The sequence below is a fragment of the Polypterus senegalus genome, chromosome 3, assembly GCF_016835505.1.
Source record: "Polypterus senegalus isolate Bchr_013 chromosome 3, ASM1683550v1, whole genome shotgun sequence".
Classification (NCBI taxonomy): Eukaryota; Metazoa; Chordata; class Cladistia; order Polypteriformes; family Polypteridae; genus Polypterus; species Polypterus senegalus.
Genome location: NC_053156.1, coordinates 120,051,068 through 120,070,344, shown reverse-complemented (window position 1 = coordinate 120,070,344; position 19,277 = coordinate 120,051,068). Strand labels below are relative to the sequence as shown.

The 19,277-nt window shown below is 35.9% G+C and overlaps 1 protein-coding gene and 1 long non-coding RNA gene across 4 annotated transcripts in view; one reads left to right on the top strand and one right to left on the bottom strand.

Annotated features, from left to right (window-relative positions):
* Positions 1-19,277, top strand: part of grik2 (glutamate receptor, ionotropic, kainate 2) — a 786,146-nt gene that overhangs the window by 385,260 nt on the left and 381,609 nt on the right. The window lies entirely within an intron of this gene.
* Positions 1-19,277, bottom strand: part of LOC120525506 — a 33,906-nt gene that overhangs the window by 7,015 nt on the left and 7,614 nt on the right. Inside the window, exon 2 of the long non-coding RNA XR_005632965.1 lies at positions 5,724-5,881. This is a non-coding gene — a long non-coding RNA (uncharacterized LOC120525506). The remainder of the gene's footprint in view (positions 1-5,723; positions 5,882-19,277) is intronic.

The window sequence follows — 19,277 nt, the reverse complement described above, 5'->3', positions numbered from 1 at the left end:
ACAGTTTAGAACAGTGTTCTTTTTGAAAGAAAAAGAAATCCATCCATTGGGTTTTGATAGCCAGTTTTTAAATTGCATAGTCACAGAAAGCCATAGTTTATCTCAACACTAGCGCCAGCACTGAGCGCCAGAATGGATTCTCTGTTATTTGCATGGCTCTTTAAGGTGACTCATTATCCACGTAAAAGGACTGCTCAACTTTTGCGTATTAGGTGGAGTTCTGTTTGGATATTGTAGGCTTGCCATTTTTATCGGCAGCCCTGCCATTGGTTATGGAATGCCAGCTCATACTATAGCTGTCTCATCCCTGGCTGATGCAACTTGTCACCACCATCACATAGCCTTCCCTTCAAAGTCGTTGCCACCAGTGAACACTTCCAACTTCTTGAAATGGCTGGGTGATGTTTGTTTCTGCTGGTGGCACAGCAGTGATGTTGTGTGTTGTGCTGTCATGTGGTGCAGCAGAGTTGTTAAACATTGCACTTCTAAGCGGTGATCTGTCTATTATAATTGAGCAGACAAAGCTTCTTGTCTGGAGCCACAGATGTGCTGGGCGCTGTACTGTTTTCAGTCACTGAATTGACACTACAAACACCATTCAAGGTTCAGATCTCAGCTTGAGACTCACCCTCCACTGGTGTTCTATAACACCTCTGTGATCTTCCTACTCCTTTGGTTACAGACTTATCATACTGGCCGTGCTTGACATAGCTCATCTGGGGACAGCAACAACTCAATCTGCCACATTTTTTCCCAGCTCTATGAGCTAAAGGTTCTGCCAGCATCTGTGCACCCAGGCCAATAGATCTTAGCAAACGGTGATGTGTTGGTGAAGCTACAAAGGTAGCAGTTTCTCAGCTGTGTTTCTTTCTGCACTGATGCTACAAGTGGCACTCCAGATCCCAGATCTCAGCCCTTAGACTCTCCAGCAACTCCTTAGAAGAGTCAGGCAATTCCATTGCAGATTTCCACAGCACTTAATACTTTGCTAAATCGGTCTGTGCACCCCTCATAAAAGGACTTCTCGCTTTTACCACACTAGATGGAATTCTTTTTGAACATTGAGGGCTTGTTATTTTTCTTAGCGCCCCTGCAGCTGGTGATGGAATACCAGCCCGTGCTATGATTGACTCATACCTGTCTGATGCAGCTTTTCAGCGCTGTTAGAGTATCAAACAGAAAGCAGAAACCTAAAGTAAACTGAATGGCAGAGAACTGCATATGACAAACACTTAATTTTCTATTCTTTTTTTTTTTTTGGAACCTAGTTTGTTCAATTTTGGGCCTTCAAAGTCAGAGCATATTCTTATCTGACCTAACTGGGTGCCAGTCCATTTCGGAGCACACTTTTACCACCATCATATCATGTCAGGCCAATGTATAGACTCCAAATAGTATGTAGAATATGTCATTGGGATATATGAGGAAAACATGGTTCCTTGAGGACTCTGCATTTAAAACAGGGAAAAGGTTCAAACTGTATATATATACAGCGTTTAACTGAGATCCCTAGAGTTAACGTCTGTATCATCCTAAGAGAACAACAAAAAAGATCTTTTTCATAAAAGTCTTAATGTATGCACCATTCATTTTCGTTTATTAGTCCTGAGCAGATGGCGATATTATATTACAAATGACATTTTATAGCTCAATTGAAATGTGTAGCTATTTATGAAGCAGGAACTTATTCACAGTAATGTAATTAATAGACATCTGCATGTTGTGAAATAATTCTACATCAATAAACATTTGGTCATTAAAATAGTGTAACACTTTCATAGTACAGCATTGTGCTGTTTAATTCAGTAATTTTAAGTGAAATATGCAAGTACAGTAAATATATTTGCGAAATAATCATCTTGATTGCATATGTTATAGTTATGGTATAAATTATAATAAATGCAATCACATATGGTTTAATAAATGCATATGTAAGGATAATATTAGTAATTTGGAGATTCATTTTTGGGCTGTTTGAGATTTGACCCTAAACTTCCCATTCAGCCTCGAAGCAGCTGCAGCAATGGCTTTCATTGCTTGCACAAAGAATACACAGCTGGACAGACTGATGTTAAAGATGCTAAAGGCATAGAGACTTGGCAGACAGGACTTAGGGTACAGAAGATCATGGATCCCAATCGGTCAATCAGCTCCTAAATAGATTAGCTGCATTCCAAAAGAGAGTTTTCTCATTTTAAGTACTTATTATGTAAATTATAAATTAGACATTTCACAACTTGAACAGCACAGCCTAGAAGGTGTGAATTGCTTTTAGCAGAGTGAATAATAAACAAAGATGAGTCAATGTGAAAAGTCTAAATGAATGCATTCCTCTCATAAGTACACCCACCCTACAACAAAACATAAATATGCAACTTTTAATTATTCTATTGTTAGTATAAAATGCATCAATAGGCTACTTGTTAATGTTTTCAGTAACATATAAATTGTTCCTTACAGTCTGATTTATCACCAATATGTGACACATCTGAAAATAACTATATGTAATAATTCCCATTGTGGTTGTATACATATCAAACTGTACAGACCTATAAACCTTAAGGCACTAAATTATGTTTTTTTTTTATTTCAAGAAACATGCGTATAAAAAATTAAAACAATAATAAATAACTATTTTGTACAGTGACTATAATAGATAAACTATGCAAAAAGCACTACAAACAGTATAAACCAGTGAGCAGAAGAAAAAAGAAAACAAATCAATACATGTAATTAGAATTGAATAGTAATTCAATTATGATCTAGCATGTCCAAGGAAGAATCACACATTTATCCTTATTCAACGCTGAGAATTCTTTTCATTCTTTGCACAGAAAGGCAAGAAATTCCAAGTATGCTCATAAGCTATGCCGCTTAACTTCAAAGCCTTACGTTTTGAGTGTGTACTATGTGTTCTCTGGGCTGGATGTTGAGGTTCTGTGGTACATGCAAGTGAATTACACAGAATACTCAGCTCTTTACAACATACTGTATTTTGATTTTTTATACATTTAAGATGGTAAGCAAGGAGTGCAGTTAATGACAGTTTTCTTCTTGAAGACCTTTCTGCTGGAAAGATGTTCTTAAGTACTACCACCTGTTACTGCCCATCCTGGAAATGAGGAAAGAAAGCTGGATCTCTGTGGAATCTTCAATGGAGTACTAACATTGTACCCCACTATGCTGCACAATTTTCTCCATTGTTCATTTACTGGCTAATAAATAAAATGGATTGCAAGTTCTTATTTAGGACAGATGAGACTTTGAGACTCAATATGCATTATTCTTCTCTCAGATTTGGTTTCATGATGGGGTACTGTTTTCACCTTGTTGTCTGGCATGCCTTCTGTGCTTGGTCATCACTTAAATGAAGTGGCTGTGAGTCAAAGAAAAGCAAAACCACAGAGTTATACATCACCAATTATCTTTGTCCTGTATTTGCTATTCCTTAATCACCACACCTGCCCATTGCAATTGTGTGGAAACAACAATTATCTTCTCATTAGCTGTGACCTTTTAAACTTATCTTTAGTATTTCTGTGTTTTTAAATTTGTAGTATTTTCCAAAAGTGGTGAGATGTGATATTTTAATTGGTTAATTTATTATTGCTTTTAACAAGTTTTTAGGAAGGCCCAGTGGCATAACAGTAAACGAGTGGCTCACTCAGGAACTGGCATGATCACCAGTATTTAGTTAATTTACTAAAGAGTAATGTGAAAGAAAGAAAGAAAGAAAGAAAGAAAGAAAGAAAGAGATCACTCATTTTGGATTTTTTTGGATTTTGGAATGACAAGTGTTCCGAGGTGGGAATATGGGGCAGGCAGCATTGTCTCTGTTGAGCAATTTAAAGGAAGCAGAACCAATGGCCAAATGGAAGTTCTGGTGCAGGCTGAAAAAGGGAGCATATAAAGACAAAGAGGCCATGAGCACATAGGCAGATCCACTGCCTGGTGGCATCTAGAAAGAGTACAAGGTTTCTTGGTTGCTGGCTGATTTGGCAGTTTATGCCTGCAGCAGGCTGCATGTGTGGATTAATAAGGATGTTTTGAGGAGGGAATAACATCATGCAGGAGAACTGTGATTTTTAGCCATTATTTTTTGGAGCACCCGAGGTCACTGATTTGGTTTACTAGCACAATTTTAAACATACCATTTATTTATCAAATTATTTATTAATATACTGAATGCACTGTTTGAAGTTTTTCAAAAATTAAGTTCTTATTATTACTAAACCTCTGCACATATTCTCATCAGAAACTCTTGCATGACTCCTCACCCTCCCTGGTTCATCTTGGTTATGACTATCCATTGTCTCGGAACTGAAGATTGTGCCAATGGCTGAAGACATGAAAGATTACACCAAGCACTTGCTACTCTTTAATTTACTGTAGTTGTTTTACAACAGGGCATGGCAGGGCCTCCAGCTGAGCAGTGATCGTAAGGTTAAGCACCCCTTAAGGACAGTGCCGTTTTTTCTGGCGGACTCATTATTACTGGAAATTTGACAAGAAGGGTCTCAGTCTTCTAAGAAAAAAAGATTTCAGAGAGCACCTTAAACATTTTTATAATAAAATAATACCATGGATTCACTCAAGTACAGTGTTGATCATTTGCCCCCGTTTTTAGTGACAATTATCAGCCATGACTTCCCTTGAGAGAAATTCTACTGAAATTCTACCAGCTCAATTTTTGAGATTCTTCATTTAGGAACATGTGATAAATGATCAAAAGTGAAACAGCTCAGCTTTGTAATAACAAAAACCCATATGTCTTATTGGTTAAGACTAAATAAACTGCCAAATACTTTTTGCATGTTTGCTGGCAATAAGGTTTCCAACACTGTAAAACAGTTTCTGTTTTTGTGGTGTTTGCAACTTGTTGTCTAAAATAACAATATATTATTCTTGCTGTTTTCATTAGGAGTTGCACAAAATGAAAAATGCCATTAGGTCACCAAGAATATTACCAGTGATGGGGAGACTAAAGGAAGAAAATAGCATGTGGTTTTCAAAACTAATATCAGCTGCTAAGCACTAGCCTGGGGAAGGAGATAAAAGCAAAGGTCTTATGATAAAAGTCAATATGGCTTTCTTCAATTGTCTGACCTTATGAAACTAAAAGTCTGAACCAGCCTCATCGAACTAGCTCCTACTGAGCACTAATATAAATACCTGAGTGCTGTAAAAAGTGTGCTGTTAAAATAAAAATAACATTTAAAACTTTAAAGAGTAAAGTGCAATATACACTTGTGAGAATCACAAAACTTAGAAAGGAAAAAGCATGTCAACATGGTACTACTCATTTTCCAGTAATCCAAAAATACCTGATATAATCTAACACTTTCAGGTATCTATTTATAAGTAAAACTGGTCACCACCATGTCACAATCTCATGTGACAATGCACCTTGGCGTTACATAGCAATTACAGCTGTCACAAATAAAAATAAAATGAAATAAATAAACAAAATAATATGAAAACATATTAACTAGGTTATAGAATGTTACACATAATACTACACCCTTGCAGGTGAATGGACATGGGTTCTATACCCAGATCAGTCTCTGGAGATGTTCTATAGGTACTACAGTATCATTGCATCCCATTGACTGTGATAAATTATGCTATGGTGATGGTGTTTATCTGCTTGTGTTTAATGCAAGTGAGTGTAACTATTTGTAGATTTCTGGTTTCCATTAAATAGCTGCAATGTTGGCACTTACCTTAAAAGGTGGGGCTATGCAAGCTTCAGTTGTGGGAAATGGTGAAGCAGTTGTGAGTGGGGTGCACATATCCAAGGCAGAGTGATGTTGGCTCATGGAGTGCAACAAAGGTCAGCCATGCCTGGTTGGGAGGCGGCATACTAGTGCAAGGTGCCAAGCTGCAAGAAATAGAATAATATTACCAAAGATGTTTCAGTGTGACTTATGGGGGCAAGAGAATTAGAGATAAGAGCCTACTTATTGGAGAGTGGTCTGTGTTAAGAATGTCTATGGTATACATTTGTGCACACATTTTTTAAGGCTTCATTGTGGGTCGTGGCTCATTGAGCAACCTATGTGAATTTGCACTACATGAATGGAAGGAGTTAGACAAGGTGTCTGATGTGATCAGAGGAAGGGATTGCATGGGGCATATTAGATGGGAGGACTGATGTCAGAATTGAATGGTTAGTCTTTGTGACTGGCATTGGGTAAATCTTTTGGTGAGAGGTGCATCGCAGTACTCTTGAGTTGCCAGAACGTCAGGAACAGGTGTACATACTCTTGTTTTATCTCTTAGAGCTTACAGTATGAGAGTGGGGATAAACATGGTGAATTGGACATTGGTTTATTTGATTTATTTTTTCTTTTTTTAAGAGTCCATGGTTCCCTTGTTTGACCTGGGAATAGTTACAAAGCATATGGAGGGTACAGGGCATCACGATGGCATTTAGATTAACTGGTAATTATGAGCTGGCCTAGTTGGGGTGAGTGTGTCTTCATGATGGACTGGTCCCCTGTCTACTATTAATTTCTGCCTTTTCATGGATACAGTAAGTTCAGAAAATAGAAGAGTAGCTGCAGTTTGTGGGGTATTACAATGTGCTAAGTTATGGGGACAAATACACTGAGTTAAATTATACAGTAATATAATTTTAATGCATCATTTTCAGTACTTGAAGGAAACATGTCAGTTATTTTTGTGTTTGTCTATAGTCAGATAGACTTGTGGGCGGCACGGTGGCGCAGTGGTAGCGCTGCTGCCTCGCAGTTAGGAGACCGGTTCGCTTCCGGGTCCTCCCTCGTGGAGTTTGCATGTTCTCCCGTGTCTCGTGGGTTTCCTCCCGCAATCCAAAAACATGCAGGTTAGGTGGATTGGCGATTCTAAATTGGCCCTAGTGTGTGCTTGGTGTGTTTGTGTGTGTCCTGCGGTGGGTTGGCACCCTGCCCAGGATTGGTTCCTGCCTTGTGCCCTGTGTTGGCTGGGATTGGCTCCAGCAGACCCACGTGACCCTGTATTCGATTCAGCGGGTTAGAAAATGGATGGATAGACTTGTAATTCCCGTTGCTATAATATTATTTATATTTTCTGAGAATGTAAATATTCCTTTAGGATCTAAAAATAAAAAGCATATATTATGAATGCATATCCTAAATGTGCACCTAATCTGTATTCACAAAAGATTGTTTAAAATGCCAAATTTGCCAATTTACTACTTTTTTCTTTAAATTCTTATTTATTTATTTATTCAATGCCAACTAGCATATAGGAAAAACATTGCTAAGGGCTTCTTTCTCAGATGCCCGCATCACAATCAGGTGATTTTCTTTATCTATTTTTCAGTGTTGATTCCAATCAATAAAATAAATTTAATCACCTGACAAAATATATCTGATTACTGGTCTATGATGTACTGCAGCTCTGTACTGTCACTGAGCAGACAGTTCATCATCTCGATCTAAAGTGAAGGGTGTTAATGCTGTTATGAATAGAAAAAGGAAGTCATTTTTAATTTGGTTTTGACCAAATTAGGTTGCTTAAAATTCAATCAGTGTTAATATGGCAAATATCATACTTCTAAATATTAAACATGGCCTTTTAGAATGTGATAATGGCATTGAGTATGATTGGCTGATAAGATAGATGGGATTTATTACTCAAAATGAAGGTTATACTTATCCTGTGCAGTGCAGACTGAAGAATATCTTGTATTTTAGCCTCACCTGCCAGGTAGTATAATTAAGGTGTAGTAATAAGGATGATAAAAGTGTACACACTGCTTAGTCAACAAGGATCTGTGATGAACAATAACAAGCAAGTCACTCACATCTAAATTTCAAAATAATGTGCCATGAGCATACCGAAGATATAAAGAGTAAAGTTTTGATTTTTATTAACATAAAATCAAGAAGAACTGTAAGTTTGGTATATTACAGAAATGTTGATATTCAAGGAATATAGTATTATTGATTTTTGTTTGGAAAATAATAAATAGTATACATCTAGTGAGTTTCTGCCTATTATTCATTGCAGGATTGGATTATGGATTGGATTTAGAAAATGTATGTACAGAAGAACTGGTGTCCCATAAAATGAGGCAGCATGGATTACACATTATTATTAACTTTTGAACTACTATCTTCTTTTTTTATTTATTTTAATTTGTTTCTTCTTTGTTACATTCAGATTGCCATTGCATCTTTCAGACATGACAACTATCTGTTTTGGAAATAATGAATCTGACAATCTAAACAGTGTTTATTTATTTTTTTTTTTTCTAGTGAGAACTCTTTGTATTCTTTTGTGATTAGATACCTCACAGATTTGAACTTAAAACACATATTACGTACTTAATGTAGAGAAAAAGTCCAATTACAAAATGTACAAAAAAGGAGATTAAGTTTCTGCTGCTTATTGTCATAGTGGAAATCAAACAGCATTTCTGTACCACAACCATTTTTGCTGTTGGTGTGACTTCCTTGATGCAAAAGTTTCATCAAGAATATCCTGTTTCCTTTCAAAGTCAAAGTATACATATTCAAATTAAATGGTGACTCAAAAATATGCCCAGCATTGAAACGATAAGTTCACGTAAGTAAGTACATAAACATGGAGCTTTAAAAAAAGTCTATTAACTCACCAGAACAGAGGATAGCAGTATGCTGTATACTATAGTTTAGAGACATGTGCTTTAAGGAAGAAAGGACACCACAGGTTATATACAAGTATATTTGAAATACTCACTTGGACATGAACATACCATGCAAGCGGTTTGAACTTTATTCTAGCCTGAATAAGAAATTCAAGTAAAGATGCATTTTATAAGGTGGAAGTCTTTTGAGAGAAATTAAATAGATTTGAAGCAAAAGACTTCTAAGAACTACTATATGGTGTCAAGTTACATAAAACAAAGGGGCGTACCATTAAACAAGAAACAAACCACACAGAGACTGAGGGAAAGAGAGAAAATGGTTGACTTGCATTTGCCTTTGGGTAGAAGAAAAGTATCAATGAAGATAATGAAGAATATTGATTAACGTTGTTCTTGGTGCTTCAATCAATATATTATTTTAATGGTGGGTCACATATTCACAAAAAGTTAAAAAGCAAGGACTGTCTTACATCACATGATATTGAAGCCAGGTTTGGGTGAATATAGCAAAAAATTAGACAAAATGCAACTGCATATGTAATGATAAAATAGTAAACTGAATTACATAAGACATTTAAATGAGATATCGAAAGGTTGCTTCAGCATGAATCCTGAGGTAGCTGGTATATAATAAACAGGAACGGGGGAAATAGTAACCATAGATTTTGCTTCCTAACGCACCGTTTCATTGAGCACACTGCAAAATATAACAGTCCATCTTAGCATCCCAACAAACTATTTTTTAGACTCAGACGTCTTTCAGTGTTTTTTCCAAGTAAAGACTGAGATGCCTAATGCCATCTATTTCATTTTATTATTAATGCCTTATTCTTAGAAGGTGTTAGTGTTTATGCTAAGTGTATTTTTTACAATATAAAACAAATCAAAGTGGAGCATAGTTTAAGATGTGTATAAGATAATTAAAACTGAGGTGTGCTCATCATTGTTCCTGGGAGAAATGTGTTCTGAATCTGTCAGCCAGGTTACCACGCTTGACTGGCTGTTCTTGGACTCTGAATGTTTAATTGCTGGCAACTATTTTATTTCAAATGGTTCATTAAAAAAGAAGCTCTTTAAAATTAAAGCATGTGTCAGCATTCACAATTGAGCTTTTAATTAGAAATGCGTCTGATAGTTATTTTTTTCCTGTCATGGTTTTTCATATGATTTTATTAATTTTGCATCTTTAAACAATTAAATAGTTTAATTTCTGTTTTGTACTATAAAACAATATTTTATTCAATCAATTGGTGCTTCAGAGGATAATTCACATTAAACTAGAAGAAACAGAAGAATGCAAAAATATAGACAGTAAAGTGAACTTCATAAAGAATTGTTTATTAATTGCCCAAGTCCAGAGAAGCAGAACATTTAAAACAATGGACAGACCTATTTTCACTTATTTTTGTTATATACAGCAAGTCAATGTGCAGTACTCTGTTGTCGATCTCTCATCTCGGGCGTGCTGGATATTTTTAAGAAATATCGTTTTTCTTTTCTCCACTTGACTCTCTTAATCAAGCAGATGCCCAGCTGGCTTTTTAAATAATGTCAGGCTTTAATCAGTAAAGTAGGACTGTTATTGGGTAAGTAACCTAGAAGAGTCTCTTAGGCAGAGTTCTGGTTCTTGAGAGGACCATTTGGTCTGTGACTTCACATGTTGTAATCCGTAAGGTCGATATGACTAAAAGTCTTCTTGGATTGAGCCACCTCAACAGAACATCTTCATTTCCTTAGGAGCTTTCCAAAGCACATTTCTTGTTCCCTCCTTAAAAGTGAGCAGAACATGCTCTAAATATCTAGACTTCAAAACCTTACCCTTAGTGTCTTCTCCAATGTTTGCAAATTACTTTACCCAGGCAGAAGAAGCTACAGTGGCTGTAGCTAAATACATTCAAGAGCATACAATAAGAAACTATAACAAGAATCAGTATGATGGGTCAGTGATTAGTGCTGGACTTGGATTCAGTTCTGTCCATGGCAAATGTCTGCATGGAGTTTGCTTGTGCTTGCATATTTGTGTTTTTAAATTAGTTTTTTTTATCTCCAGTAAATCTGGTTTCTTCTTTTCTCTCTGAAATGTGCATGCTAGATAAATGGGTGTGGGAGTGAATTTGGCGATACCTATGAATGCTGCCTGTTATGGAATAGAATTCCATTCATGATTGATACTTGGCCTGGTGACATTGTTGCTGGGATATGTTTTGGTTTCCTATGACCATGTGGACAAAGTGAGTTTAGAAAATGGCTTGATGTTATAATACAATATAATACAATATAAATTATATTTATATTAAATTTCAAGTGAATAAAAAAAATCTGGTTTCGGTATAAAAAAGATTTGAGCCATAGCACAGATTCTTTGCTTGGCTCTGAGGTGAAGGTATTCTGAAAGTTGCCGGTTTAAATCCCCGTCACTGCCAAAAGAGATCCTACTCTGCTGGGCTGTACAATAGCTGACCCTGCGCTCATACCCCAAGGGGTATGCAAAAACTAACAAATTTCTAATACAAGAAATTGTATAAGGTGAAATAAAGAACAAAAACATGTTAACTCCTTCCATCAAAAGTTATAGAAGAACTTAATTATACAGAAAAAAAAGAATAAAATTAGAATGATCAGGAGCTTCACTCTAGACCTGAAAACAGTTTTTAGTTGCCATGTAGTTTTACACAGACATTTGCTATAAATGTTAAACTTCTGTGAAAGTTCTTAGGACCTTCCTCTCTTTAAAGGTTTGCTGTTTTCTTACATGCTGAAGTTATTCAAAAGATCACTTTAAAATCAAAAATAAAAATATATTAAATGTTAAAAAGACATACACATATTCTAAATTGTTCTAGGATGAATGAATATAAGTGTAATTACATCAGTCATGTAATGGAGTGGAGACCAGTGTATACTGATTATCACAACAACAACATTTATTTATATAGCACTTTTCATACAACAATGTTGCCCAAAGTGCTTTACAAGATGACAAAAAGAAAGTTACAAGAAGAAAAAACAAGTAAAAACAACCAATAATTTTAAAGAATAAATAGCAACACAACAAAGTAAGGTCAGATGGCCAGGAGGACGGGAGAAAAAAATCTGCAGGAGTTCCAAGGCCAATATTCCTGCCAGCCTCCACTGGGGATTCTACCTAATAAATTATTCCTAAATCAAACCTCGTACAATTTGTGATTGACATGATGGGCTTTGATGGAGTTGGTCTCGTGAACAGCTGAGACCCGCCTTCATTCCATTATCTTATAGGGCTGCATGGTACCTAGATTAGGTGGTGGTGTCACAGATTGCCAACACAGAAGAACCGGAAAAAACAACAGAGAATAGTGGATATTAGTATAGATTTCAGATCCCTGAAGAATATGACAATTCTATGCCAATATATTCCATTGGGAATACAACTAAATTATGGCTATAAAAAGCCATATTAAAATAATAAGTTTTTAGCTGTTTTTTTAAATGTTCCACAGAGTTAGCTTGGCAAATTTCTTTGGGTAAAATATTCTAGATTTTAGGTACATAATAGCAAAAGCCTGCCTCACCACCTCTTTTAACCTTGACTCTAGGAATAATAAGCACCATTTGTATTGTAACTGTGCAGCTTGGAAACTACCTACTTATTTATAATTTTACTCAAGTTATCCAGTCAAAACATAAACAGCATTTGAATTCAAAACAGAAACAAAAATAATAATAAGTACACAATTTATCTATAACTATGCAGTAGACTACTGAGTAATTATTGCACTTAAAACTTTCTCTCGCAGTTTCGCTGAGTATGTACACTGGATTAAGAGGCAGTGTAAGGTTTTTCTGTATTAGTAATTACAGATGAAATAATAATATGGGTGAACCAAAGAAGGTATATATCCTGGGCACATGACTGTGGCACATGTCTAATGGGAATGATCTTTCCATGTTTGTGCAGGTTTTACAATAAGTTCTTCAAATTCCCCTATGCATCCCTAAAGATGTGCAGGTTAAGTTTATTGCCTATTCTGTGTGAGTATGAGTGTGAATGGGTGCATGAGTGGGATTTGTCACAAGCTGCTTATCTTCCTCATGTCTGTTACTGCCTACCACCCCATAAATTGGACTAGGCAGGTATGAGAATGCTATAACAATAATAGTAGACTTACCTGAATAGCTTTGTTACAGCATCTTGAATGCTTAAACTGAAAGATTATATTAATATTAGGAAGGGATGAAGGAAAACAAGAGACAGTGAGCCAAAATAAGGCCTTTCAGGCAACTAGAAAGGCATTGCAAGGATCTTTCTTCTGTTGCTCATTATAACTCAAAGCACTGAATAAATAAGAATAAAAGCATTTAACTGCTTTTGAGTTATGATTTGTTGCGACAATGGCTGCTTTAGAAACAATCTGATGAAAACTCCATTTGTATGATAATCCCTGGTTCTGGAGAAGAAGGCAGAGGAATTGCTAATCACAGCAGTAAACTTACACTCCTGACCTTATGCAAGTAAGGTCAAAAGCAAATCTCAGTTCCCCCCTGTCTGCAACCAGTTTGAAATCATTTGGGGACTCCAGGATCTTGCTTGGAAGTAGAAAATGGTTGTACTCTTAGATTAATAAGGTTATCTTTGGCACATTGGATGAAGAAAGTAAAATAGGAATGTTTCCATAAATGTTCCTGTATTTCCACAGTCTCTTAAAATACACCAAGCTGTTAGTTTTAGGACAGATATTCAGGGCTGTAAAGCGTGTCTCTTGTGGGAATATGTATGTTCTTTTCTGTACTAGAAAGTAGCAGTTATGTTGAGGGAAAAGAGATCCCTCCAAACCTATTTTTGCCTAATTAGAAGGTACTCAAGTGTATTAACCAAAATAGCTTAATACGGCTACATAGTACTGTAGCCAAGCTGCACTAGGAGCAATACAAAAAAGATGTATATAAATAAAAGATGTCTGTATTTAATGTTTATAAAGTTTGTTAATAAGCTGGTTCTGTTTATCAACATCTCTGAATTAAACCAGTCTTTGTTACTGCCAATAAATGTGCTGGCCTCATATGCAAATGAGCAAAAAAAAAAAGATATATATGGGCAACTTGCCTTGCCTAATGTCATACATACTCTGCTTCAGAAAAAAAAATCATTCACGCATAATTCAACTATTTACAAGATATTCCCTGAACGTTGTTAGAAACAAGAATATAATATATGTATCCTTTCTACTGCTTTTGTTTTATTAAAGTACCATAGCACTGCCAGCCTGGGGCCCATTTGCATGTAGTGCCATGTGCCATGGGAGAAGCAGGATTAATGTAAATAATTAGTATTTATGTGTTTGTTGGATGAGTTCTAGTTGCAAAGCTTTTCTCTCCACTTGTCTATTCCTGTGAAATTCAGTCAGTTGGAGTAGTTGTTACATAATACACACTTTCTCTCTGAAGTCCAGCAAAAGGATACTGAACTGTTTATGCAAGCCAAGTGTTGTAATTTTTTGCAGAATATATATTTTTGTGTCGATGTATTCAATGTGGAAGACTAATTAACCTTCTGGTTGTTTTGCACAAAATCATAATCAAAAGAAAAAATAGTGGAGCTTTTCCAAGCCTTGGCTCCAACCTTAATGTCATTTTTCATCTGACCAATCTAACCTCATGAAGAGGCAGCAAAAATAAAACAGATGAGATTGACTTTCAGAATTTTTTTTCTGCATGTCTTACTGCTAGGTTTTTTCTCCCAAAAGACAGTTATTCCAAAAATACAATTAAGTTCTTTAGCTTGTGTCGCAACAAAAAGCATAAATCTCGTCACAGTGACACAAACAAATATTATAATGTCTTCCTGTCAGGACAACATATTGTTGCACCGACTGTGAGCTGTCTGAGTCTCTTGTCTGCATTCTAGATTTACTGTGTGTTTAAAGAACCATTCGTTATCTTCCTACCCATATCTAACTTTGTGAGCTGGATGCTGACGATAAATGAATTGCACATTCTATGTTTATCTGAATTATTTATAACTTTGTATCTGTAAACTTTTCCAGCATCTGAACTGGAGTTTACTTCCCACTATTTCTGATGGCTAAAAATTGTATTTGTTCAAGTTTTGTATCCTGCAATGTGTATATATCTAATTTGAGACACACAAACTTGTCAAAGTATTCGTATGTGGACAGCACTGTTTTATTTATTTTTTTTAAGAGATCTGGTGTAAAAAGACAAGTAAATGGCCAACCAGGTTTAACTTAACTACACGGTCAACAGAAATGCATGTCCAAGAGAGAAAGAACAGTCGCTTTAATAAGCATACAATGCAATTTAACAGTTCATAAAACAGTAAAATTTAATTCCGGTCAGGGAGATTTATTAAATCTCTTGCTGCAAAATTGGGTGTGGGATGTGAGAACAACTGTGAATTAAAGCAAAATGGTTTCAGGGGTAATATATTTTATTAGCTGATGTAGGGGAGAAGCAGCTTTTAAACCATTTAGCTTTAATTTCATTCCTTGACATAATTGTCTTTTATGAGAAGTTTACAGGGAGAAATGGACATGTTGTTAAAATGTATATTAGTGTATCTGTCAGTTGCTCTTAATGTCTTACGGTCGTAACAGTAACACTTTCAAAGAGAGGATGAGACGCAGATGTGTTTCCTTGAGAAAATAGATGCACTAATACATTATTTCCTTTTGCGATTAATATTTCAGTTATATGCCTAACTAAAACTGATAAGAAAAAAGAACAGAATCCAGCACTATTGCTATAAACAATGCAGATTAAAAAGATTAAAGTGAAAAACAGAAAAGTAAAACTGAAAAAAAAAATGAAAATCAAGTAGCATATAATAAAAAAGAACTTATAAGCCTTATTTGGAATGGTAGTTATTTTATAAAGCAGCAGTAGTGGGTAGAGGATCAAGGATGCATTGATTATCTGTTTTCTAACAGAAGCCTGCCTCAAGTAGTGTCTTTGGATCAGCATGTCTGTAGGCAGAGGTCTGAATTAAGATTTTTTTTTTTCTGGTAATGGCAAATCCTGCTTCATAGGATGCAAAATACCCTGCAGGAGGAAGGATTGGTTTTCAGGAGAATATATCCATTTGAACAGAGAAAGAATGCCAAGAGTTGCTAGCAGTTCCTGCATTTAGTATATCAAAAATTTAAACAAAACTCGGCAATTAGACTAAGGATCCTTTTTGTTATTTTGCATTTTAATTTGACCACTTAGTCAAAAACAGGTAAATATATTAGAAAAATTCTGCTATTGCCTTATCTTGGGATCCTGCTTTTTTCTAACACACTTTCCTCAAAGCTGTAGCTAAAGATTTGAGATTTCTGACAAGCCTTTCTAAGAAAAAAGACCCATGTGGTTATTTTTTTCCTCATTCATTTTGGTTTCAGGTTCTGCCAGTTATCCACTTCATCCTGCTTTATAGGAGTCCAGTTAATGTGATAGCTGTCGTATTGACAAAGTTAAATATGTCAGCTTTGCTTAGCCAAAGGAAAAACAAGATAAAAAGTGCACCTGTTAGGATTCTTCATAAAACAGTCCTGTAAAAGTAAGTCAGTAAAAGAGAAGTAAAATCTGTGCAAAGGAGGATGGACTTGAGCTACTCAAAAAGGGGTTTTGCTCTCCATGTGACTCTGCTGATGGGTACATAGAGGTATTCTGACAGTGGTGGTCGATTGATTGCATGATGGAAGAGTATGATCCCATCTGTAATTTTCTGTCACATAATGGTGATGGCTTTCCCATCAGGAGATAGAAGTTGATGATGAGGCATTTGGCCCTTGCCAAGCAGTTTGAGAGAATGCAGCACTGCATTCGTTTTACCCTGGCTGGCCTGACCTTATAAGAATTACACTTTACCACCTATTAAATTAGGAGAGCTACACACACTAGTCAGCATGGCTCAGATGGATGTGGCGTGCAAGAATTTCACAGTCGCTTGAGAGAAAAACATGACAGGTATAGGAGAGTTGAAGGACAAGAATAAGTAGAAGAGCTTAGCAGGTTCAGTGGCAGCTGCTTCACCTCCTGCAGGCCAGACTAAGCTATGATTTCTTCTTACTGCCAAAAATACATAAAAGAGCACAGTTTAGCAAGGCTTGAGTATAATGTTTATATTTAATATACATCCTGTTGAATTCTCTATACAGTATATATACTGACTTACACATCCTTATTCTGTGAATATATTACCGCGAGGAATAAAAATATTTATTTTTTTGCTTATAAGTCATTATCCTTAAACTTGAATTCTATCTATCTATCTATCTATCTATCCAAGAATTGATCTATTGCATTAGGAACTAAACGGATGTAAATTCAAGGCTAGCATAAATGCAAGACAGAGGAGGCATTTGTCTGGTGTGTAATGATGGACAAATTTAATGAAAACATAGATTTTCCCTTAATGCTAAAAAAAATTATTAAGCAAGGTTAAGAGGTCTTTGCCATTAAGGGGTGTGTCTGGGGGGATTCCTTGCATTAACCTAAAAGCTCTATATTTTGTCACTATTGGAGTTCTAAGGACATTATTTGCTTCTAGGCAAATGTAGTAGGGTCTGACTAAACTTTGCCACTGTTTTTCCCTTCTTTTTATTGTCATGCTGTGAATGTATCAGGTACAAGTGAAGACTTATTCTAAAACAACTTAAACATAGAGGTAACAGAGAAAATGTGGGTCTGCAGCCTTACGTCCTTGCAACAATCTGTACTTCGATTTTCTCTTAGCTTGCACATGATGAGAACAGCTTTCATTTGTCATGTGTATCTTCATTTATGCTCACATTTTAACACTCCTGGAGACTGCATCGCTTGCAATCTACCTGCCATGCAGTAAAGATGCATGGCTGAAAAGGAATTGTAATTTTTAATGTACTCATGGGATCTCACACCCCTAAAGAGAGTATGGATCCTTTACTCCCAATCTGTTTTGCCGCCATGGTGACAATTGATGTGGATAGTAACCGAAGAAAACAAAATGCATAACATCCCAGATCCACATGATACCTAAAGCTGTTAGGAGCTTTTTAAGTAACCTGCCTGACTCACCTTGAATTTCATTTACCAGAAAAATGTATTATATCTCTATGAAAAACTCAGCTTTGCTCAGGGAATATTTTTGATGGATAGAGGTGTTACAGTGGAAGAGGGGAAGCAACAAAGATCTCCCAAAACTTAGTTGTGATTTGCCCTGTCATAGTACAGTACAAATGAATATATTAAAACTGCAATTTAGGTCAATATTTGTTACAACTTAAGATACTGTTATTCAATTATGAGGGAAAATTCAGGAGAACTAAACTTACAAGGTAATTCTCTAATATTTATGTAATGATTCACATTACATGTGGAAGCTGTTTTTCCTTTTCTTTTCTTTTGCTTAGTAAAGTAGAAATTAAAGACAATATTATGTGGTTTCCACCCACCAGCAATTATGTTTTATTCTATACCAGTGATGTGGATTGGACAAGTTTTCACAAGGAAAGGCATTGTATTTTATCAAGTTTGTTTATGTATATTATGAATGGGAAGTGCTCTTCTGATGTTTCTTCAAAGCTCCACAGTCCATTTCTTTTTTAACATATTTAAGAAAAATAATATTAAATAATTATAAAAAAAGTCAGTTGTCATCTTGGACTGTAGAATATCTGTCTGTTAGGTGGTACAGTTCCACTTTATATTGATCAATTAGACACCTCATGACTTGTTTGTTTTTCCCATTTTTGAATCTTTGCTTTAGGTCTTCTTCCAATTCTAGGCTAATGGAACCTCTGGCTGGAGGTAGTTTTAACCCCACTCCTTCCTTTCTTTCTCATTGGGTGACTTTGGGGCCAAACACCCTAACATTCATTAACAACTACAGTCAGAGCAGCCAATGTTTGGCTTCAGAAAAAAACAGGCTAAAACTCCTTTTGTGGCCCTTAGTGTTTCTGCACATCTGAATATTGTTTAGTCTGTAAATATTCTCCTCTATTATATATGCTATGCATTACCCTATTTTTAAGTGGATGAAATGATTCAGCTCCTTTAAGTCAGAGACAATGTGTATTCCCTAGTTTACGGTGGCAGAGTACTAGCCACCTTTTGGTCCTTCCTGGACTTGTGCTTGACAGGATTTAAAAACTCCTACCAGTTCTTTTCTTTTACTCTGGTATGTCATTTCATTGCATTTGAGCAGAAAGTGTGGAAAAAGACAGGAGGGGGTCTGGTCATCAATGTCAATTAGGAATGGTATAAAAAGGGGCATATTACAGTTAAAAAAACAGTTTGTTTTTCACACAAGGGAGATAAGTTATATATTCAATATTAATGTTTACATTCCTCCCTCTACAAATGGGAACTCAGCAACAGAAATGATTCACTCTGTCACCAACACTTTAATGACGAAGCATTTTGAACCTGCAGTTATAATATGCGGTGTCTTCAACTATTTGACTTTGGAGGTAACTATAGAAAATTTTCATCATATTGTGTCTATTCCAGGAAATAAGATGGACCGGCTATATTAAAATGTCAAAGATACTTTTAACTGTAAACCACTGGCAAGTTTGGGCAGATCTGACCACAATTGTTCAATTGTATATTCATCTTATTCCCAGCTACAAGCCTGTTATTAGACAGAATAGTGAGGAAGTTGAGCCTGGAGACTGAAATG